The 25,634-nt window shown below is 44.8% G+C and overlaps 1 protein-coding gene across 1 annotated transcript in view; it reads right to left on the reverse strand.

Annotated features, from left to right (window-relative positions):
- The window catches only part of LOC105279311 (amphoterin-induced protein 2), a 192,692-nt gene that overhangs the window by 14,348 nt on the left and 152,710 nt on the right, over positions 1-25,634 (reverse strand). Inside the window, exon 6 of the mRNA XM_026969946.1 lies at positions 4,604-4,666. The gene's annotated coding sequence lies outside the window, so the exon portion shown is untranslated. The remainder of the gene's footprint in view (positions 1-4,603; positions 4,667-25,634) is intronic.

Raw genomic sequence — 25,634 nt, forward strand, 5'->3', positions numbered from 1 at the left:
CCGGCTTCACTCAGTTACGAAACATTGTCTAACTAACTAAGAATCTTTAGCCCGCGGTCTACTCATTATTGTACAAGCGCGTTTTACACCGATGTACACCGATCCCGGAATATTTCGCGCGCACTTTCTCGGGCGAGATTTGTCTTGAATAAATTCGAAAACTCTATCATCCCTAATGCTTTTAATGAAACAAGGTATAAATTAAACTGCATCGGCGCAAGTCTGCAGATTTAATTGCGGCACATGCATACCCGTCTTGTACACGTGGTAGATTAATACGAATAGTCTTGAGTCAATCGGGAGCCCCACACGAAACAATGTGTGCGGACAATCCAGCTTGTGCTTGTGTTTAACTGCAGGTAGTTTTATTTGTTTGATCGATCTCCGATCCTCACCGTGTCAAATTGCGTGCATCAAGCGTGGTGGGCGATTTGTCAGGTTGATAAATATTGACCGTGTCGATAGAAATATCGTGCCGGGCGAATTACAGCAACGTGACAATGCGGTAACGAGCGCAATGACTTCACGCGACGTTTCATCGGAGTCTCCGATCTGCGGCCGTTTTAATAATGAATTTCCGAGCGCGAAAAATCGAACGAGCCGATCCAGTTAATCAGGGCTGTTGGCGGATTCGTCGCGCGAATAAGCGCGGTGTTTTCCGTGAATTATCGAGGGGTGCTGTTTTCATTACGCCGGGTCATCGTGCGCCGACGGGGGCACCATGGTAATCGACTTTCTAATTATAAACGCGGAGCTCGGCCAGCTCGGCGCTCGGACGGAGCGCGTGAACTCTCGACCGAGGTCACTTTTTCCCGATAAGACGTTAATAGTTAATTAGCGGGGAATAAGGACGGAGTCGTTAGCCCGCTTCATCATCCAGCGCCGGGTAGCGGCTGCAAGAGTCGTGGCGGACGAATTAATGATTGCATTTGGCCGTTTTATCTCCGCGCCGTTGTCGGGAATATGATATCTGTGTGTACGTATAGTTCGCGCATATCCGATGCATATATCCTATATATCCGTATAACGACTACCGAGATAATTTAAAAATACTAAAATATAGAGACTGTAGAATCAAGCGAAAAAATTTTCTATTCTCTTCCACAAGAGAGACGATTCACTACATAAAAACTCATGGCATTTCTAAGCGCGAATCGGCGGATCTATTATGTATTGCGTCACGTGCTGCTGAGTTTATTCTGTCAATCATTCTTATTTTGTGCTTACCTATTTACACATTTTTCAAATCGTCAATTGAAAACCAAAGGACAACAACTCGAGAGATAGCGGGGATGCCGAAGATATTAAATAAATAAAAAATCGTTGCATCCCATTTAAAGAAGCTCGGTTTTATCCAGTAAATTCGAAATTACATATTGCATAACCCGAAACACTTCTGCAAAAATTCATTTGTTTATTCACGAGAGCGCTTCAGATGCTACACTCTCATAGTTAACTTTAAATCTTCCTGTTATTTTCCAGCATCGCATAAAAGTACGTAATATCAAAATTGAAAAATCTCTACCCCTGAAAATTCCACACACGGTCCAGTTCAACGACGGTTATTTATATTTCTTAAGAACTCACGCTTGCATTGTTAAACAGTGCATTACTCGATGTACAAGTATTTCGGACAAGTGCTTACGGATATCTAATAATATCTCCGATTCCCCGCGCCGAGCCGAGCAACTTTCTACATAAATGCCAACATGATAATGCAACGGGGAGCAAAGCCGTGCATATTTACACGGACGCTAAGTCGATATGCACCTGTCGCATTCGCGAGCTCGATGGCGTACCTTTGTGTATCCAGATTCCGCATCCCGGTGAGAATCCTTGCTTACCTGCATATATGTACATATATAGCCGCGCTCTGTAGGATTCTCGTGAGTTCAGCCCTTTCATAATTATATAAAAGCGTCACTCCCCGCATAGAGAGAAGCGGTGCTTCAACTAAGCTCTTGCCATAAAGCGACTGAATTTACAGATATCCCGCAACATACGTGCGTGCAAGTACAACGTGCGTAATGCAATTGATATCTGTGAGTTATGATCAAGCTTGTATGTCACGTAGCCGTCTCTGCAGAACATAACTGTGCCAAGAAAAAAGAACGCGCCAGACGGCAGCTTTGTTTGAACATACTTTGATCTGCAAATTTTTGCCGTCATTGGTAAAGCACGCGGCAGGGAGGTGCATCGGAAATTGAATGAATTAAGAATTACTATACCGAAGGCAATGTGACCGCCTCTCTCTTTTATTCAGGGTAAACGCTGCTGGTCCCATCCCCGGCGCGCGATTGTTACGAAGATCGTTAAAAAAAGATCCTTCCTCTGAGAAGAAGGCTTTGCAGTTCTCTTTATCGGATATCTCGTTCAACGTTCTGCTGAATTTTTTCCTTTCAAAGTGTGAGCTTAACTCTGACGGCATCGTAACGACTACAAAGAGCACGTTTTTGACCAAAAGTGAAATTTCTTGAATAAAAACGGCCTTTGGCACTAGTCAAACGTCGAACAACGGCAGGGAAAAAGGAAAAAGGACATCGAACTGACTGTGCAAAATCAATATGAGAAAAGTAACGCGCGAAATATATGCGCTCATTACTTAATTATTTAAATACAGAATTTAGAAGCGTAGTAAGAGCGCATTAGCAGCAGTCATATCGCAATATAAAGTGTAATAAATTCTTCTTGTATCTAACTCTAAATACAAGAGAATAAAGTACTTTCAGCTTGACGCGATCATATTATATTTCCTGATACGGCCAATACATATACGCATATATTAGTTTACGATTGCCAATGATATTAGTAACAGAATGTTCGCGAGTCAGTACGATTGCTAAAACATAAAAACGGACTTTAAAGGAATAAAAACTGTCCGTCTGCCGCGATCAATATATGTTGCGATAACTGCGCGATGCAGTCGAGCTACAGTAATAATTGTGTTGGAAAAATATTTAATATGTAAAACATCCATTATTATAGTTATAATTACATATTATAATCATGAATAATATATTTAAAATGATTTACATGAGTAATTAAATATCTATAATAACCGACGCGTACGCACATAAAGCGCATTCGTGCTATTAGCTATCAGTTTGTTTCCACAAGATTTTGACGGAAATTGCTGGCTGCATCGATCCGCTGTGTAATTCATATACATACATATATATCGTGTTATGTTTTTGCCAATATCTAACTCATCTCTCTCCACGTGGTATCCGTTTCCCGGCGCTCGTCGATAAACCTCGGCCGCTCAGTATTCGGAAAGTTCGCTCGCGAGCTTCGAGTCGAATATTTACGGGCCTGGTGTGCCGGTGTGCCACGAAATTGCATAAACTTTTCAAATAAGACCGAATCTTATAAATCCGCGGCCGGGTACCGCCGTTGTCCGCGGAACTTCCGCCGGTTATTAACTTCAAGTCGCACGAAACCGTCGGGGCGCTTCGTCGACGTTGGAAGCAGCGTCCGGGCTAGGTTCTCGCTTTGTCACCGATTAGATTCCCCATATACGTGATTATGGTATATCGTTATGATGCCACCATCGTCGTATGCAAAGGGTCTTTTTGCTTTGGCGGTCGCGCGCGTTTCTGCTGCGCGCAACCAGACTTATCCGACAGCGAAACTATGCAACTATGCAAGCGCCCGGGAAACGCTTGTATCCTCTCCAGCTACGGAGCTTAAAACGCATTTTCCAGTGCTAAACTCGTTACATGTGAGCTACAGCTTAAGTGTATACCCGGCGCAACGATTATTATGATCGGAGGCTCCAAAGGTGTGCGTACGGGTATTTGAAAACCGCAAATGTGACCATTAACCGGGAACATCGCGTCCCGCTTGATAATCACGTCGACATTCGCGATAAAACTTGAGTGATTACATGTACATTTGTATTGTGTAATTCTCGGACAATTGTAGCCTTCGTAATTATTCAGAAGTTCGCTTATGATAATTAACGAGCGTACGTGAATTTCACGGGCAAAGTTAGACGAATTTGTTCATTATAACTACATACTTTAGAGAAAATTTAATTAATTTAATTAATTAAATTTTTCTAACGTTCAAAAGTTAATTTATGCGGACAGCAAAGTTTTCCTCGTCCTTTCATTTTTAATGTTCCGATGTGGAGATCGACGTTTTGGTTCACGTCGGATAGTCTGAAAAAAGATCCGTTCCCTTTCAGCCTTACGACACGTATCTTATTCGCGGGCACAACCGGAATCTCATCCCGATTACTTGATTCCGTTTCCTTTCTGTGTGCCCCACGAGAACCAAACTAGTCCTCGATAAAAAGACAAAGTTTAAAGGGGTCCTTTGACGTTAGCACGTGACAGGACAACAATTTCAGGAAACTCGGGACACGTTGACGGTGCTCTCGTATCCTTCCTTTCTTCCTCCTTTTCGTTCTAGTTCTATTAACTGTCGTGGAACGGTATTGATAAATGCCAACGTTACTTTCATTGCTCGCCTCGTGCCGTGATTGTCTCTCGGGCATTGCTTTGCCACACGATTGCGAATGCGTTCTTTGTCAATGTAGATCCGATTACACGAGATCCAATTCGATAAATTCCTTATGTTACTTATGTTACAAACTTACGTTCGTTCTAGACCCGTGCAATGCTCACGACTCCACCGAGTGCCACTTGGACCGAGGGTGGTGCTGGAATGATAAAGACTTGACGTTAGGAATTATAAAATAATTCTTATTATTAGCGTAATTATTGGTAATTAAGTAAACGTGATCGGTATCTGCCATTTGCCGGCTGCAATCAGCGTAAACACACGCGGAGCCAATATACCACGAGAGAATGAAAATTATTTTCGGCCCGAGACATTAAGCACGCAAAGCGTGCAGTAAAAATAAATCTACGCGCTGTAGTATGTGACTTTCGTGTAAATAGCTACATTCGGATAAACATCACGCATTCGACAGGCGGTAATGAAACGTGTAAATTATTTGGCGCGCAGTCGGCTGTAGCGAAATTAGCTATTTTTCGTTGCAATACGTGTCGACAAAAACCTAGACGAACAAAGAACCTGTTTTTCTCATTTCGGTAGGAACCCACCGAATGGCGAAAACAATTGTCGACGCCGCGTACGGCGCGGCAAACAACATTACAACGAAAAAGGTTTCCCTGTAAGTAAACGGCGTGAAATCGATCGCCGTCGCGTAAGCCGTTTTTTTTTCGCCGCGAGAGTTTCGATTTAACAATGCGCATGTGGATAGCCGAAAAAAAGTGCAATAATCGTTATCCATGAGTTTTAAAAGAGAGTTGTAAAAAAAATGTTAAAAGTGGCGCATGGCAGTCGTTACATTCGATATACCAACAGATTGGGGATAACTATGATTCGATATGCGTGCACGTGTATTGCACGCGTGTGCCTGTGTACGTGCATGCGTGTATTTATAGAAAAGTTCGAAATACTTGCGGAAAAATTTAATCGTGCTGATTGAACTCTATATTTGTTACATCAATATATTTACACCTCTCGTACAAATAGAATTTTCAAGAGCCACGCGGATATACGCTTTGTTTATCTCCCATCATTTGCCGGATATTGAAAATACAGAAAATAGTATCAATTTTGTAAAATTTTCCTGATATATATTCCACAGGATAAAGAAAATCCTTTCAGCTATGTTTACAACATTTGCAAGCCGATAATACAATTTTTGTTTCCAAATTGCAGTTGAATGTTTAAGTTGATTATCGATGCGTGTAAGTTTTTTTTACATGTAGTATCTGCTGAAACTCGGAAAGTCAATAACTCATCACGTTTATATCCACCGCGACGATAAACATCGGCGAACTAATCCACTTAGTCCGGTTTATCGATTTTATTGTCGCGAGTAAATAATTATTTATTACGCTCGCACATTTCTCTTATATTTAGCGTAGACGCAATTTTGTGCCTGTTGATCAAAAGTTTAAAGTGTGATGAGTCCCAATCCCATATATTCAATTCAATTAATTGCAGTTATTGAATAAACACAATTTTGTAATTCCATTAACGGAAAATTTGCAATTTGTTTTCCGGTGTTTTTACTCACGCGCGACTTATTGCGCACTTGAGTGCGTATAAATTACCGGTTAAATCATTAAATTGCTCGACTTTGCGACATCGTGTCGTGGCACACAACACAAATACGAAATTCCGTTTCTTCAAGACGACATTTTGAAGAATATATTGTATCGAGGGTAAGGAGCGAAGCCTTGCATGACTTTCTTTGTACGTTCGATGAACCAAGTCAGGTTTCGAAATCAAAGGATAGCTTCTCGCACAGGGTGCATCGTGCGTTCCGCGAGTCCGTCTAATCGGATTCCACCGCGTTGGCGGAGGAACAATACGGCCGCGCTTTCCTCGTTCTCCGCGTATTCCTCTCCCGCTTTCGCTCTCTCCTCTCAATTTCAGATTCAACGAGACGCGCGATTCGCTCGTTCCTTGGCTTCTCGCGCGGCAGCCGATATAAACGCGAATTCAATTATTACTAAGGTAGTGAGAGAATCGCTCCGGTAAGGCGCGCTCCCGTACACGGAAAAGCAAAAAAATACTGCGGAGAGAAAATGAGGAAAACGGGGAAAACGAGAGGAGGAGCCGAGGGCGATGGGTGATGTGGGTTGAAGATGCAGGCTAAACGGGTGGCCGGAGAACAAGCGGAAAGGATCAGCGGAACAAAACGTTGCGTCAACGAATCCGTATGCTTTGCGTATATACCCGGAAAATTGCCAGAAATATCGTTTTGCAAGAATTAATTTATGCGCGATCGGGTATCCGAACATTAACTGATTAGGCATATAATTGCGATTAATTGCGTGTTTAGAATATCAGCGAATACCGAAATATGTTGCTAATAAACAATTGTTGCTAATAAATGTAAACATCTATTATAGCGCCATGCATTGCTCTACAAAATTGATATCTTGTTATCGCAATATCATAGTGCGATTAAAATAGATATCGCCGTGTACCGTTAAATGAAAATTGATTGGGATTCGGGCACCCCTGTCGCCCTCCCTGTCACCGATTACGCAATTTTGCGCACCGCGAAATAACGTGCACGCGATTGATCTCTTATCGTTCGTGGTTTTTTTCATAACGGCATGTGTCAAGCTTCCCATGTCACGCGCCGGCAAATATTTGTCGAATTCATTGCGAAAACACGTTTTTCAATGGCGCACTCCATATGAAACCCGGGCAACGACGAAATTTATACGTCGCGTAACCATCGTCGTGATATTGCTATATATTCGCTACGCGCTCGTGCTACTGTCGGATACAGGTGCGAGCTATATGCCGTCGACGGTCATGCAATGATTAAATTAGAAGTAAATAGGGAGGCACATTGATCGTGGCAAATCTGCCCGCACCACTGTTCTGTCCGTCGTACATAATTAAATTCATTGGATCACTTAATTATCAGATCGCAATTCGTTCGCCTGTACCGAGACGGCGATCCCACATAATGCATTTTTCCCAGTTTTTGCAAGAATTAATTATACACGATAAGAATGTAACGATGTGAAAATGTAACTGCAATTAATAGAAATCGATCGTTATAGACAATGCGGGCAACCTCGAGACGAAAATCCGATACGGACTGCCAATCTATTATCGAAAATTATTTCGGTCGCAATTTAAATTACAGTGACCTCGCGATGTCATTACGGAGAATGCCATTAGAAAAACCGCGTTGTACGTGACGCCCATTTATATAACAAGCAGCTCTGATATCTACGAGCTGTCACCGAATTCGGTGACTATCTCTTGTTTTCCATCGCCTTTTCCACTCGTAATTTACATCGGGGAGGGAGATACGTAATGTTCTTATTTATAGGATGGACGAGATAGCTATCTTTTATCACGTGCAACGCGCTCGAAAGTACCGGTAGAAATGAGAACGTACTGAGCGAGGGATAATTATTTGTTACAACGCTGACACGCCTTTCCCTCCGTCATGTACAATCCGTTTATATTAATGTAACATTTTGTCATGGTGGGTGCAGGTATTTAGTTGGAGATCGCACCAGATATTTTTTCTTTAGATGACACGTTGCGTGTAATGCGGTCGTAGATGCAATCTACTTCGGATATCATGTTAACAAAGCGGGCAGTTTGTGAAATTTAAAATTTAAATAAACGGATGACGCGGATTTAATTTATGCATGTTTAAAAGTTATGAATCATTCAAAAGTATTGCTGCTACATCCCATTCGTCGATGTAAATGACGTTACGAAACGTTAATTCCCTATTCCTGAAAAAGTTTTATCGCGCGAAAAAATAATATGCCGCGAAAAACTGAAATTTCCCGCAACACACGAGAACAACGAGAAAGGGGAAACTTTTAATTTTTATCGTAAGGTAACGTTACTTTCGTTATAAAAATAGTCAGCACACGATAGAAATTACGTAGAGATTACGCGGAAAGCATCGAAAAAATACTTCGTGCATCATTTTACAAGTACGGACGAATATTATATTTAATATATTATATACGAGAGAGAGAAAAAGAGACAGAAATTTACATGTACCGTATATTCCATATAATATATAATATGATTTTGTAACATTTCCGCGCACTGGGCCAAATTACTGAGCGTTAGAGCACTTATGACGATGTAATCGCCGTGCACGCAACTCGGCATGATGCAAGAAAAACATGTTCGGTGAACTGAATTCCGCAAAGCAAACACTATCTTAACCCAAGCGAAACGCGGGAGTGCAGCACGGGCGATATGAATATTTTGTCATTGCACGTATAAAACGAACTTTGCGGTAATAAAATAAAAGGAAAAAACCGCAGGATAGAGTTACGAGACGAACGTGTTATCATCACCGATAACGAGATTCCGTGCCGCAGACAGGTCCTAATCCGCAACGGCGCGACATGATGGATGCGTTTACGCGAGATCCCGCAACCAGCCCGGCTTGCGAGGGTATTCTCCCTTATCCGTTCTCCTTAACGGGAGCTTTTCGTTTTTTTCTTTTTTAATTTTCGAGTCGGAAACGCTTCTGTCTCCTCTCGGGAGAGCCTCTTAAATTCCGATCCTCCTGGCTCTACTTTTCCTACTTCTCCTCTTCTCCTCCCAATCGCGTCGTTCCGAGCGGTCTTAACGCCTCGGTTATTCAGCAGAATTGATTCTGGGCAAGAGCTGGAGCGAAAAAGTCAGTGTTTATTCAGGGGGCCACGGGGAGCCGCACGATGGGCGAAATTGAAACCGAACTATTTTCAATCGAAGCGCCTGCCCCCTTGCCACACTCCCGGGGCCCTCTTTCTGCATATCGCAAATCGAATTCGATCTGCACCCGATAGCCTCTCGTGATCCGTACGCTTGACCCGGCGTCTTATCACGGGTCACCTCGAGCACGCCCTCCGCTGATTTATTTCGGCGACAAATCGCGAACGAACCCTCCGTCATGCGTGTATAATATTGTTAAGGGAGTTTGCATGCCTAGGTATATATTCTTTACTAAGTTCACGACAATCCTTGTGTCTGATCTCGAAGAGACAAGATTCTCAAAGAGAAGATAATTTCGTTTATCCTTTACTCTCTTTTGACGCTCGAATTTTGGGATGAAAAGCGAACTAAAAATGGACGGGCTGCTCATGTTCGGAGTGTTTCTTATCCATATACAGCGGATAAACGTCAGCAGGTAAAAGCTTCGTTTCATAAGGCGAATTTGCGCGCCGTGTTGACGATTAAATGAAATCTGGGAGCAAAGCGGCCTGTAACCGGTGAGGGGGCGGAGAGGAGAAGGAACGGGTTAAGGGGGAGACGTTAAGCTCACCGTCGGTGTCGTAAGTTTTAACTAGCTGCGCGCTGAGCAAAAGCGATGAAAGCTGAGGTATTAACGCGAATAACAAGACTAGCCGTAGAGGCACATGGGAACGTAATTAGCCCCTAATTAACCCAGCGGATAAAGTGAGCTCCATCGCTGGGGGGCATCGTCGTGATAACGCATGTTTCTCGGTAGAAAACAATTCAGAGCTATGCCTGCTCCGGAAGCGAATTGTTCTTGGACAGTTTGATGACTCTACCGGTCCTATTACACGATGTAATAAATAACATGTTAGACGATACATCGAACAATGGATTCTTGATGGTAGATTTCACATTACGAAACATTTTGCAAAGTAATAAACATGTAAGTGTTTCCTTCAAGGAAGGATAAGTAGCTTTAAAGCTACGTTATTTAATAAGAGACTACACACACGGAATACGCGGACAGTTGAAAGCATCGGGTTCCTGCCTTCCTAATTTACACGAACAGCAACGAGAAGATCTTATAAAAACAAGTATGCAACAAGATAAGATAAGGAACTTTACGACTTTTGAAGACATAGTTGAAGGTTCATGCCTATACATTCTTTTTCCAGAACGGCATAAAATTTCCACATCAAGTATCAGGTAATACCTTCTATACGTTTTATAGGACGGCAATTCCGCAGGTTTCGCGTTTACGATGAGCATTAAGTTCGTCAAACCAAACGAAATTTACATCGGGAGATAGGATATGATCTCCTGCAATATGACACTAGCGTAATGCGATTTCCGCATTGATGTTGCTCGCAAGAATGTATATATTACCAATTACCACGCATCAAATTTTGCGATCGTGACATATTTCTCGATTGCAAAGCAGCTTCTCTTTAAGAGAGAAATCTACTTGGCGGTCCCAATAAATCTTTCAGTCGCGCAATATATTATATGAGGCGTAGTGAAACTCGTCGGAAAAAAGTTTACGAAAAATTTGCGCGGCGGAAGGGACAAGCAAATGTGACGACGCGCCGCACGAAAAACACAGAAACGTTAATCTTGTTTCGTACACTCATAATTTTTCACGCGCATTACCTCAAGTAACGCTTACTTTCGCGAGGACGGGGGAGGCACTTGAGCCGCGGTTAATTAAACGTCGCCAGCAGTGCCGCGGAATAAATCACGCTGTTCGCGGCTTGGTCCCGCGCGCATTCGGTGGCGTCGTCGCTGGATGTGACACATATTTTCTTCGTCTCCACGATATTGAAACGCCAGTGTCCGCCGAGTCCTTCACGTTAGAGGAAAAGCTCGACGCTATTTACGAACGCATAGACAATTATCCAATCCTTAAACGCACGATTATACCACTGCTGTAATATTAAAGCTCTAAATCTGTTTAGAGAGGAGGCAGGAATAATTGCATTTTATTGAAACAGGACCTTAATTTAATCGTTGATTTTCCGCATTCGCGTTGCCTCCCTCAAACTTTTCATTAAAAAAGGATCGCGGTCGTGTTAGGTGAGTCGTTGTTTTTCCTTCTCTGCGTGCTGCGGGCAAAAATGCTAATTCAAATGCGCTCGTCACGGTGCATTATCGCGCTGAAAAAGTGGGAACGGGCGTGGACCACGGCGCCACGGGAGTCGCCAAGAGGCGCCGAGAGGTCGTGGGGAGACGGCCGGTCAGGTCACGGTTGCGAGTGATACCACATCATAGCCGTAATGCCGGTTAATACGCGTCGAACGCGTCATGTATTCAGGACGCGGAGTATCACGCGCGCGCGCGTGAGTGCGAGCGTGCAACGCGAGTGGATGCATGTAGCCGGTATAGAGGGGTCGAGATTCTCGCACGAGAGGAAAGGATAGTTCACTCTCCCCGTGGATGCGCGTGTACGTGTAGAGTGTGTACCTTGGTATATGTCGGCGTATGTATTCAGTCAGAATGTCGACGGTGGTGGTTGGGCGGGGCGCGAGTCACTCACAGCTGTCCTCCACATATGAACACGCATGCGAGGCATTAATCATATCGAGAACACCCACCTTCTCGGGTTATCCCCTCGAATCTCCCTTTACCTCACTTCCCTCGCTCTCTCTCTCGCTCTCTCAATTTGTCTCACTCTCGCACGTCTGCTCTCGTCGGTTACGTCTGCACCTCCTGGTGCAAGCTCGGTCAGCCTCCGCACAACGTGCAGATCATGCACATGGCGCATACACGGCGATATCCGCCATCGAGTGGAAGCGCCACGGTAAGAGTGGCGAGACCGGGGGATGTATTATAGGAACGAGGAGGGTGGCGAGAGAGCGCCTACGACGTGCGCTTGAAGTCGAGTTTAATGACGATGTCCATCACAGTTTGCGGTCGCACGAGCACCTACCACCGGTTCGGCAGACCGACACGCGTCTCGCTTTTGCAGCCTTTCCGTAGATTGGGGTCGCCATCGTGTCGACCGAACTTCCTCGTCGGAGGACCTCTCGAACGTCGGCGCTGCATCGATTAATATGCGCACGGAATTCATCGAGGGGTGCGACCAAGAATAAACCCCTTCTTCGCGTCACCTCGCGGAAGTGGAGACCCTCGAGAGGTCCAACTACGACGGAACCTCTCGTCCCAAGGATATCTACATATACATGACGGATTGGAGCAGCCGTCCAAGTTCTTCGATGTGACCAACCGTATCAATGATAAATTTTACATGCTTGAGAGAGAACAATGCTCTGCTCGGCGCATAATGTAAATTGACACTTTCCTCTTCTTCAAAATCACTACTGAAAAATCTGTTACAATGGGATAGCTGGATTTCAGATAAAGTGCTTTTCTATTTTACGTTATCGCGAGGAACGGCGAGGATAACACCTATCGGTTTTCCTGAAAGTGTTAGACAAGCGACGGGAGAGTGCGGAAATTCGGTGCAAGATTTCCCCGACATCGTTTTTAACCGACGGAATGAGAGTAAAGCGAGAAAGTAAACTTCCCCGTGGCTTCCGCCTTACGTGAAAGACTCCCGTGTCGGAAACAGGACGTTTACGATCGCTTCTCGCGTACGTCCATTCCTCAAACGGCGATGTCGAGGGAGAGGAAGGAGGTGAGAGGATTGGAGACACGCGTGCAGTTTACTCTCTCGCATAGACATCGCGGGAACATGCAACACACCGTGTACCGTACGACCTTATCGATCCTGGGAAACGCGTGTTCGTTCGTACGGACGACGTCCAATACCGGAGAATCGAACGTCACCCCCGAAGAAATCACGCTCCGGGAATGAACAGTTATTGTTTGTGGCGCTAAACACCTTTCGCCAATCACGAACGGTACATGTACGAAGAACAGAGCCCAGCTTGAAACGACGAAAAGCATTGCGCATACCTTGGGAACTTCAAGTTCTCTGGCAGGAATACGAATGTCCTGATCTGGATGGTAGTGACATTGATTGGCGATGACGATCGCGACAATCAAATCCGTTGAATCTCAAGCGCATTTGAAGCGTCGAACGGATCTTCACTCACGAGAGAGAATTCAAGTGTCTCTCGACGCAAGATTCGCGGTGCACCATTCGTCAATTCACTAGATCGATCAATTGAGCCTTGAATCGACTGTCAGTGGCGGGCTTGTACCTTGATGCGGTAAAAACGACGGCAAGTCGAGCGGGGACCGGGAAGAAGCGTATTATACTTTCGACGAATGAGGCCAGGGACGGTTTTCGTCCTCGTTCGCGAGCGGAACGCGTGGATGTCGTGCGATCGTTTCGTCTTCGCTCTCTGGCTGTTTTACTTACTTTCGCTGGCGTGTAACAGCCAGCGTGCGTGAGTCAACCGGTTACACGAGCCTTCACGGCGAGCGTTTACGAGGCCTCAGTCTCATTTAACGTGTACCAACGTACGTAAACTCGATAACGCACACTGGTGACCGCCTTTTTCGCGCACACCGGGCGACCGCCAAGAGCGGAAAGGCGCAATGAATGCGAGAGGCAGCAGCGAGGACGTCGCCTTACTCGACACGCGTAAGATATTTTTAACGTTTACTGCCACGTCTCGAAGTACGTTTCTGGTCTTAACTCGGAGAACGGATACCGACTTTTCTATTGGAGTATCAAAAACGATTCATGAGTCATTCATTCATCGCAGATATCGAGATATCGATTCATGGATATCGATGTACTGTGCAGATATAATTATCAGACTCTACGTTTATTATTATTGAAAATTGCCAGAAGATCCCGCAGGAGTTGTACTGCTCTCGGGTAATCAAGCGTGAAGGCAGCCAGATAATCAGCCACATAATAAGAAAAACATATTTGTGAACGCCTATTGTTATCAGATCTTTCTTTGACAGTAATCATCATCTCACCGAGAAGATGTTGGAATATCTGCGTCAGCAATCAAAGTGCATAACCAAGGTTGCGTTCGGACAATCTCAGCCAGCTTTGCCTGAAGTAGTAGTAGTAGTGCTCTACGTGACGTTTAACCTCATGATGTGCAGTGAGTTCTATTGTCAGTTTCCTTGCACATGGCTGTTTTAGATATTGCGACGCAGCATCCGAAACCGACGATGCTGTAGACGAAATCACCTACACGTGTATCTGTACAATACTTATGTATGTTACCTCAGAAATACTATTAAAGTCATATTTATCATATTGTATTAGGGGTGTGATTTAGTTTTGAGGGTTTTTTTTTGCTCAAAAACGCATGTATTTAAATATGATAATGAATGAATACCTTAATCAAAATATTTTCCTTCGTTTTCTATAACTTTTTCCCATCTTTCTGGCAAGAGATGGATTCCACCACGATAAAATCACTCTTCTTTTCAGTTGATCCATTCGTCGACGAATTTTCGCACTTCTTCCAAATTATGAAAGTGTGTATCCTCTAAAGCGTGTTGCATCGACCGGAACAAATAATAATCGCATGGAGCAATGTCCGGAGAATACGCGGGGTGCGGTAAGACTTCCCATTCAAGCTCTAATAGTGTTTGTTTCACTGATAACGCAACGTGAGGTCGAGCGTTGTCATGAAGAAGAATCACTTTCCGTCGTTTACTCGCAATTGGTGGTCGTTTTTGGTCCAATGCTTGCTTCAACTTGTACAATTGGTGTCGATAACGATCAGCCGTGACAGTCTCATGCGGATTTAACAGCCTATACCTTCTTCATCCCACCAAATACAGAGCATTACTTTTGAACCGTGAATATTGCGTCTCGGAGTGGATGTTGATGGTTCGCCTGGATCCACCCATGATTTTCTGCGTTTCGGATTATCAAAATAGATCCACTTTTCATCCCCAGTAACAATCCGAGACAAAAGACTTTTCTTTTTTTGCCTGGCGATCAACGAAATGCAAATGTTCAACCGGTTCGCAATGGCACTTTCCGATAATTGATGTGGAACCCATTTCCTTTCTTTCTGAATTTTTGCCATTTCATGTAAATATTTGGTAACTGTTGTACGATTAACATTTAATGCTCTGGCAAGTTCTGAAGTGGAATGTGTTGGATTTTCGTCCAATAATGCTTGCAAATCTGCATTTTCAAGCTTTCTTGGTTGTCCCGAGCGTTCTTTGTCCTTCACACGTCTTAATTGATGGGGCAGAATCACCATAAGTTTCCACAAGAATTCTATAACCGTCAGCCGCAGTTTTCTTTTGATTAAAAAACAAAAGCAACGCATGTCGAAAATGCTAAAGAGCTTTAGGAAGTTGCATTTTTACGATGATATAAACACGACTGTTATTGCATCTATTGCTATAATGCTACTAAATGTGATGGATAATGTCAACACTGTAAGAAACAACAGTTATCGGAAACAGCTATTGGAAGAAACTGACACTACAGCCATCTGTTGCAAAACCCTCAAAACTAAATCACACTCCTAATACATACTCGTCAGTGTCTTACCGTTTAAAAATTATCGTGCAAAAATAATCAGAGCAGCATACTGATGTCGCGATTCCTGATTACCTCGAGTACACAGTGCAACACACACATCGATCCGCCGCGGTGACTACGCACAGCGATATTTCCCAATGATTTGCGATACCGATAAACGTCGTTAACAGTGCTTGGCCACCGATCACTACCGAGATCGCAGCAGAGAAATGTCTCCGTAAGCTTGCTCGTAGTTTTCCTTGAGTATCGTACGTACGATACCAAGAATAAGTAGAGTCGAAGAATGCGCCTTGCATGTGCGAAAACGGGAAAGCAGTCTTCTTTGTATCTCGGTGACCCGGGTTGAAACGAAGGGGTCGTTGATCTGACCATTCCGTTGTTCTCTCCTCTCTCTTTCTCTGTCTCTCATCGCTGCTGCATGTGCAGCGGAGTAACGCGGCTTCGATTACTTCGCCACAGATATCGGGGCTTGCAGATGCCTTTATTATGCCACACGGGTTCTCGCGAAATTACGGTGGCCGGCCGCGACCCCCTCGTCCGCGCATCCCGAACCTCCTTTGAGAGCCAGACCCGCTGTGGCCGGTTGCCGATGGGCGTAAGAGGTATCGCACGATCGCCTGAATACGAATCGCGTGATTTGTCCCGCGTTATCCGTGCCGTTGGTCGTTCCCGGATACCGACCGGTTCTCCACGTTCATTTCCGCGGAGCTGCGGTCGGCGTCGACCGTCTAACAACGCACGACGTTGGAACAATATTAGCATGATTTGCTTGTTCTGTAGGAGAATCGATCGATCGATCATCGGGAAACAAGATGAACTTTCGCAAGTGGAGCTTCTGCGTCACGCTACCGCTTCGATTCAGTGTAAAATTGTGATCATCTAGTAAAATTGCCCAGATGCATCCTTACAATCTTATTTTTTAATATACGGTTCCGTTACTACACGGTGCAAATATTAAAGCTGGTACATGCTGTAATTTGCGAAAGACAGTGGGAAACGACGTAGCGGCGGAAGCACTCAGTGACAAAGTCAGGTTTCCCCGTTAATAAATGAAGAGCCGATACTGAAATGAGTCTCCTGTCCCAGAAACTCGATAGAAGCTTTGGCGTTTTTTTCATCGCGCTGGAACTTTCGTACAATGCGGAGTATCGAGGGCTCTCGGCTGTGTAAATTTCATGGAAATTATCTTCTTCCCCGGGGCATTCCTGAGACTCCAGTGACTAGATTCCTGCCTTCTCCTCGCTTGAGAAAAATGGAAGGAAATTAGAGGTAACAGAGCTCTCGGCCAAACCTCTCGCAAGCATCTAATTGATTATTAATCTAACGCCAACCTGCGTAATAACGCGCGGTATATATTCTGTCAGGTGGCTCTTAATGCATAATTGAAAAATATGAAGGAGAGAAATGGCCGGGAAAGAAACTGTGCGAGCGTGATATTTCCCGACGGAGATTGGCGCTATTTACAGACCGGCTGGCAGACTCGCTAACGCAAAGCACAGGGGCATGTGGTACGAGACATGTACCGACTTTTCACACGTAGACGCGTGAATATACGCGCGCTCGTTACTTAAATAAACGCTCGTGGAGATACACGCGTCGTCTCAGACTCCGCGGCGTCTTCTCGTCGAGTAACACCGCCGCGAATAGTCTCGATCCAGATGTTGCCGGCTGTCAATTCAACTAAACTGTTGTTACGTGTCTGCGGTGTCGTAATGAACGTGTTTCAATTTACGTTAAAAGACAGCGAGAAGCAGACGCCGGGGACAAACGTGATGGCTGAATAAAAACTCACGTGTCATCAACTTTGCAAAAGATTGTTCGGCGATTCGTATTCATAGGATACTTTACATGCTACACATTCGTGAGGAATTTAACTTTAAAAGTTGTCGAGAAGCATGTTGACGTTCGCGCAAATAGACTCTTTTGCAGCTTGCACTTGTACGACTTCGTAATCGCTTCCAGCGCCGTTCAGATCGAATCGCGAAGCTGGCAAAAGACTATATCGCTCACGGGACGTTCTCCCAGAGCAGAAAGAAGGAGTAAATGGCTATTTTACAAGCGATGTAATTTGCCCCTTTTGATGAACGTGGCAAGCGCGCCCGCGGTCAAGCCTCCTGCTCAAAAGAATGGCGAAAACCACGGGGCTTGGCGTGTCATTACTTTGTGCCGTTGAAAATAAGATCGTCAGACGGGAAAAGGAAGATGGCGAGAAAGAGAAGAGAAGCAGCCCGCGACTTCATGGCTTTTAGTTTTGAGCATCAGGGGTTTTCTCGTTTCGCTTTAGAAATGCGATCTAAAAGGGGGCGGGACAAAATTGAGATTATCGCGTCGCGTACTGAAAGCAAATTCAACCGCTCGAGAAATGAACATCTCCAACGAAGAGACGGCGCTGCGCGCTCTTTCTACCCTTTTCCTCCTCTCCGTTGACGTCGACTGAATTAAAATGGATGCGTGGCGTGCATGAAGAAAAAATGAGCGTCGGATGAGGAAAAAGCGCGCGAATATGTACAACGCGCGGTCTTCATTACGAGCCAACTGTTGTTCTTTAATGCGGATTTTGACGTTAACATTACTATCTCTTCCTTTTTATCCCTTTTTGTTTTTACATGTCGGATTACAGACATATCTTTTTGAGCGATTATGCGGGTGTGGCTCCTGTATAATACAGAGAGTCCATTAAGTGCGCGATTCTCCGCATCACAATTCAATTTTGCACGAATTTGGATTCGCATTATGTACGCGATTGGCTGGCTACATTTAGTTGTTCACCTGTGTATGTGCTGTGTGCATGCACGTCCACAGTGTGTCGGTGATATATTTACAATTTCGAAACGAGGAGCCTCTCATCCCGCTTGTCGAAGAGTTTCAACGAATCTTGCGATTATCTCGCGCGCCTTTGATCTGGCAAGTGGTCCTGGGCTCCGACGAGAGTTGTGTGATTACCAACGTGCCTTTGCCTGCGGAAAGGAGCGCAGTTACAGGCTTAGAGAATTCACATGTACGCCCGGATGTGGTGGTATTCGCATCTCCGGCAAATTCCAACTTTGCGTGGACTGCAGAATGTCGGGCACCGGCTGCGCGTTCTGTTCGCCACCGCTTGCTCGCTCTCGTCGACGGCTGTGAGTCGTGTACGAGCCATTAGACGTGCCGAACGACTACGATGGCGACGAAATAGAACCAGGAAGGAAGACAGAAGAACCGAGGGGTCCCAGATGACGCATTTCCGGTACAGTGGAATGAATCATGGTTTCGCGCGATACCAGACACGGACGAGAATGCGGAATTGAGTGAATCAGACACATTGGCTCGTAAGGAATTGTCGCCGTATTCATTTATGGGTCTGTCCGAGAACAGGTTTGAGCAGACGTTCATTAATACCTTTAAAGCGATGAAGGAGAACGGATCTGCTTTCGTTCAACGAACGTTCGCATGGTAATAGTCAAACGAGGTGTTGCTAATGACGATGGTCGAAAATATTTCAAGGGATTTGGTTTCTGCGACAATCAACTTATTCGGGCACGATGTCTTGAGCAGGACAAAACTCGAAACAAATTCCGGAAATTCGTCCGTCACATTTTGCGATATTATATATGCGGCGAGTAGCTTGGAATGTTTCCACGGTGATACACGCTTTAACGAAGCGAATTACGTGGATATAACATTACAAAACGACAGCTAATGGCGCGTCGCCACGTTACAGAAACATATAACTAAAATTTCACAGTCAAAACGATAGGAATACCTCGCATAGCAACAAATTATCGCGATTACCGCTTAAAATGTATTAATTACTCGCGAGTTCTATCGCTCACAAGTGCGCGCACAGTGGGTGGCAAAATCCAATTTTCAATCAATGCCTTCCTACGATAATCACATTTAAATCGATGGCCCCCGCTTTGCAGCGTTTAGTTTCCTATTCACATGCATGTGCAACGTGTACCTAACGTTGTTTCGATACTGACTAGAGGTACAAATGAAGAAAGTAAAGAAGATACTAAACGCGAGCGACGCGATTCTGACAGTCGGCAGTTCTGAACTTTTACTACTGATTCACGAGTCGCGCGACAGTACGGTGTGCAACGGGGTAATTATTCGTGAAAATATCTCCTCCCGAGCACGTAAAAAAAAAAGGAAAAAGGCGACGCTTCGCGCGGCAGAACGATATTTCTGCGACAGACGTTCCAACTGCCGACTCATTAGGCCGTTTATTACGAGCGTGCCGACTGCGTACTTATCTAAACTAGATGCATCCTTCTGCAATTTCCAAGATTAGCAATTGCCGGTCCATTTCATGAAAGCGCTCGGGCTCTGCGAATCTATATATATAGGCGAGCGCGCACGAACGTGTATAATGAAACGTTAAACTAAGAGAAAAAAAGAAGTAAAAAATAAAACAGGAACGCCCACGCCGCGAGCGAAATGCAGATATTACATAATAAACATGCAGCTGTATGTAGAAAACAATAAAGGCGGAAAATAGCACGTAAATGGATGATTTAATATCGGGGTCGTTTCTGACCATGGGAAAAAAAATTGATTGTCCGGCGGATTATTCATCGGTTAACACGGAAAATAGCTATGTCGTGCGAATTACAGCTTTTACACGGCGCGCGGATTGAGTGATCGCGTCAATCGTCATCGATCGGATAAAAGCAATCGCCAGTATGCTTTACGGAAGTGTTCGCGCTTTACGCTTTGCTGCGGCCGTATGCGAGGGCGTGCGTGCGCGTGTACAATGAAAACGTTAACACAGAAGGGAAGAAAACGCTCACGCTCGTGAGCGGGATGCAAATGTTACGTAATAAACATGCAGCCGCGCGTGGAAATGCAACAAAAGCAGGAAACAGCGGACAAATGGGATGATTCAATATTAGACAGCGGCGCGTTTCGTTTATGAAAAAATAAAGGATCTGGTTGCCCGTGAAAGATTAACCTGATTGCTGAAACGGCCATTTCCCGCTGACACTCTTTACACGCCATATCAAGCCAAATTCGTATGTTTCCTGCGTATCGAGTCAATCATCGTCGATCGGATAATAAAACTCTCGCAATTACCGTGCAGAAGCTGTGCATTGCAGTCGCGCTACATTAGCAGCGCGCATCGATGACGTACCATCATTCGGATGCGAGTTCGAGAGCGTTGGGCATTTTAATGTTACGGTCAGCCGGCGCTATAAACAAGGCCATCATCCCCTGAAATGAACGCGCGATGCGAGCCGCTCGGAATTACTGCCAAGCGTGATTAATTAGCGGACGCAGCCGTAATTCCCGCATCGTTCTTTCGCGGTTCTAAAGTGCGCCGTGTATTCGCGCTGTACGTACACACCGTTGCAATCGTTTCATTTTGAAATACAGCTTGCCGGTGGCGAGTGATATAAATCAATAGCCCGACGAAATTACATCGAGTTCGCGGCAATCTAGATTCGATGTTTCTATTGAAACACACGCGCGTAAATTCCTTCTCGTGCGCCGGCTCGCGACCATATCCGCGCGACTGCATTTTTATTCCCCACATAAAACCCCGTAGAAAATATGTCGGACTCGAGTAGTGGGTTTTAAGGATCGTGAAATCTGACCGTGACAGCAACGCGAAGGGTGCTCGACTTTCGCTTAATTTTCCAAACGCGTCGTGGTACCGATTGCGATCGGACGCCCGCTGTGAAAGGGTGCCATTATTCATACCACTGGCGCTTTTCGTGCCACGACGTTAGTTTCGTGTTTAGTTAGTTTCGAAGCAAATTTCGTGACACGATGTACGCGCGCGAGAGAACGCCGTGAGTGAGTATTGGCTTCATCAGGACTGCCGGCGCAAAAATTCATTAGCTTTGTACGACCCCGCGTGCGCTTGCTACTCCGGGGTTTCCGAACTTCGCGGACTTTCCTCTCCCTGCCCACTGACGTTACCCCCATGTATTTACCGTCGCGATACACAGGGTTACGCTTGTCGTAGCACGCGCGGCGGATTGCCCTTTCTCCGTCGGCCACGCCGGTGTGAGACCATTCGCAATTAGCGCAACTTCAAATACAGTCATTTCCCGATATTTGTTCCGTGCTCCAGTTTACTTGTTCAGTCTGTTTGAGAAGAAACGGAAGTGAGAGACGCGCTCGTATCGATATCGTGGAACATCGGCTATTCGGACGCCGATTATTCGGACATTGTTGCTCGGATTGATCGATCGTATATACGGACGTACGACAGATTGAAATGCTCGGCATAAAATGCAAAATTTTTCGAAAAAAGAGAAATATGCAAAAGCTGTCTCTAATTAGTGTTCATGTGTACTACATTAGCCATATTACGCAATGATTTTCATCTGTTGAAGTTGCGCCATGATTCCCCTCCCTGATTCGTCTCCCCAGGATCGCGCGGATGAAATATCGGAGTGTTAAAGAGCCGGATGAAAAGGGAGTAAAAGTTTAATTGCGCAAATTATCATGACAATTTGGAGGCATTTCGCGGTCTCGGTGTGGAATGCTCTCGGCGCTCTTGCGCGCCCAGCGCATAATATCACACGTACGTACGTGCCCTACGCGGCAAGGCGCATTTAGAGTCGCATTACACAGACACAGGTCGACGGTGGCGGAGGCGGCGACGATGGTGGTGATGGTGGTGGTGGTGGTGGTGGTGGTGTGGTGGAGTGACGCGGCGTAATTGCCACGGCAATTACTGCCGACACATTTCACATGCGCGATGTAACAGCAACGTGCTGTTTCGCTGCCGCCGCGGTTCAAATTTTCGGCGTAGCCCGCCCGGCGCGCTTCAACCGCGCCGAGCTGCGAATGAGAGCGGACGACTGCGGACGCGCGAAAAACCACCCCCGAATACGACATCGCGTTCAGATGCATTAGCGCATCAGTTGCATCTGCGTATGTTTGACCCCTTTCGACACCGCGTTCCCGCGTGAACAATCCAGAAATTAATCCAAATAGTCATGACAAAGTCATGATGCACTCCGCTCTGACATGGTATCTTTTACAGACGAATTTCCGTCTATACGAGAAAACTCTCGGAGAACAGCAGTAGACAAAAATCAGCATTTCCCAGCATATTATGTGGTAAATTGTATTCCTTGAATTTGATAAGGTAGTACCATCAGAACTCTGCGTAGCAATATCAGGCGATAAACGAATAAACACGCTATCTCGTCCAACGTGCTATTGATGACGTTTAGCTGCACCGCGAGATTCTCAAGTTGTAATAATACCTAGTATCGCGATAATTGTGATAATAATTATCAAGTCATGCTAAAATATCCGTCTGAGGGACGTACGGAAATCTACGCGATCCGCGGTGTCTAAAAGGGGCGGGTGGCACGCCGAGAGGCCCGGCCCGGAAATTACACGGTGTATCTTTTTCTGATTATAATTAATGGACTGCGAGTATCGCTTAGTCGGTTTATATTAAGCCACGCCGCTATGCCTTCCGGACGGCGGATATTTAGCCGCCTACCCACAGCACACAACCGCGTGGAAATCATTATTGTCGAGGTCTAGTAGCGCACACGAGCGAGAGGCTCAATCTATTTAACGGCGGCCGAAATTTCGGCGCTATCTTGCCGTGTGTAGTCAAACGCACTCCGCGCCGAGCGCCCGCGGAAACTAACTTAGCCCCGCCGTCATTTCCGGCCGCTGGGCATAACTGGTAATGCGAGGCATGAGCTTGTTGGGCTGTAATAACGTCAACTAATTGAGATGGATCAGTGTGGGATTCTCGAGCTTGTTAGCCGGCTGAAAAACATCGCCGCATGTTCACGCGTTTATTCCAGCATGTATTATACGCGTATTAGCTGTCATTGTGCGTGCGTGTGCGTGATACGTGAAAGGGGAATGTTGTGTGTGTATGTGCATATGCTAAGCAAAGAATTACAATTGATAATGTATCACATGAGTCCACAGTGGGTATCGCGTGTAAGGCTTCAAATAAAACCATAAAGTCCGCGAGCTTACGTGTCTCATCTTTCTCGTGGTGTATAATATTTGATATTATTTTACGGACCTCTTCATTAGAATGTTCCGATTTCCATGGATACCAGCCTGCAGATTCTTCGGTGCTTCCTGATGAACGCGTATTTCCGAATTAATGGCGTATCCGCGTTAATTTACGAATTTCCGGCACAAAGCTGTACATTTGGTATTGTTGGATATGTATTTCGCGCAGTAACGTGCAATGATAATGCGAGATGTTTTCCAGCGAATTAACACCAATGATTGATTTAACGATCATTCGGAATACTCGATGCGAATCCTGTACACGCGATGAAAAATTAAAGAGTTTCGGAGTATAATCGGAGCATATCTCACAACAGTTTCCTCTCGTATCATGGGAAAAAAGAAACGGATGTTCCATCGATTTCTTTATTAATCCCGATCACGGCGCGCTCTTCAATTTCATTCTCCGTTCTTAAACTCGTTCATTCTCGTTTTTCTCGTTCTCGTACGCTGCTCCCTTTTTCGGCGCTGTTTGCTTTCCGAACACGCGCCCACATTCTCCCTCGCCGAGCCGTCATTACTTAGAACCAGTTATCAGCTCCGAGCTCTGCGGTATCTGCTTGAAAATCTTTATAAATGGCGCAAAATCGATTGCCTACTTTTGCCATCCGTTCGAAATTCGCACATTAAAGATTTAGAGAACAAAGTAAAAGAGGAAAAGCATTAATCGTTGCGCTGTTATCAAATCCGTTGTGAATTATTCTTAATTCACAACGAAATATGGGAGAGCGCTATTTATTAATTTGATGTACGTATATATGTGTTTTCATATTTATATATAATCTGATATATTACTCTTTGTGGCATGTAAAATTGGTAGATTTGCGTTTAAATAATCTGCATTGGATTCCGTCACATATTATGGAGCGCTTTAAAGCGGATTCTGGATGAATCATTATACATGCAACGTTACTTAACGTAATTTAATATTATGCCATCTCGAACAGAATGTAACATGGTATAGATATAATGTAAAGTACATTTCGTTATGCACTATGCACTATAAATCATTTATATAAGTAATGGCATACAAGAGAGCGACTCTGATCAATACCGAAATGTTGTCCGGGAATACGACGAGAGCATAACAGTAATTTTTTATTAATTTTGATTGACAATGCTGACACGTTGGGTGGCTGCGTCGCAATTTATCATAATTCCGCTGAAAAATCTAGCATGGTTCTTGTTCTGCTTCCGTTAACTGTGTGTCACGTTGCGGGACATATAATATTTCAGAATAGAGAGAATTAACAATCTCATCAAGTAATATTTCATTAATGAATTAGTGCTACATTTATTTCGGTATTCAATTCATAGATCTCTCCATGAATGTTTTCAACCTAATAAAATACACCGATTGTGTAAAATACGATCTAGAAAGAAGAAGAATAAGTATAAGTTTTATCACGTTTTAATAAAGGTGTGCGTTAAATATTTTACATGAAATAAATTCGATGATTTTCAAAATAACCATGTTTATTTCGGAAAGCGTCGGAAGATAAATTGGAAACCGCAAAATTCGCGGGCGAATGCACCCCCTAAGTTCGTCGATCATAAACGTGATCGAGCATAATGAAGCACGGTGTAATGCAATTCGACAGGTATGGTCGATCGTGTTGCCTCCGATTAAACACGGCGCTCTGTCCACCTTTGATCAAACATCGTTAGCTGGGTGTTCCGGCAAGTGTACGCGGACGCCGCTATAGTAAGGAACACACAACAACAGGCGGATCTTATAGTGCAACGACATAATCTCACGACAGATCGGGACTCGTGACTGGGTATATACATTCGCGATACCCGGCTTGGAACAACGCCGCAATCTTTGGTAATCACCCTCAACCTACTTCGTACGTCCCTTGTTCTTTCCGCCATAATAACGTCCACTTAGAAAAATTACCGGCGCGCATATTCGTCCGCGACGGATATAGTAGAGAGAACTCTAGCGCTTTCGTTACGGCTTTCTCTCGTTCGCGGACACGGATAATCGTGCCACCCC

This window comes from Ooceraea biroi, chromosome 5 (assembly GCF_003672135.1).
Source record: "Ooceraea biroi isolate clonal line C1 chromosome 5, Obir_v5.4, whole genome shotgun sequence".
Taxonomy (NCBI): Eukaryota; Metazoa; Arthropoda; class Insecta; order Hymenoptera; family Formicidae; genus Ooceraea; species Ooceraea biroi.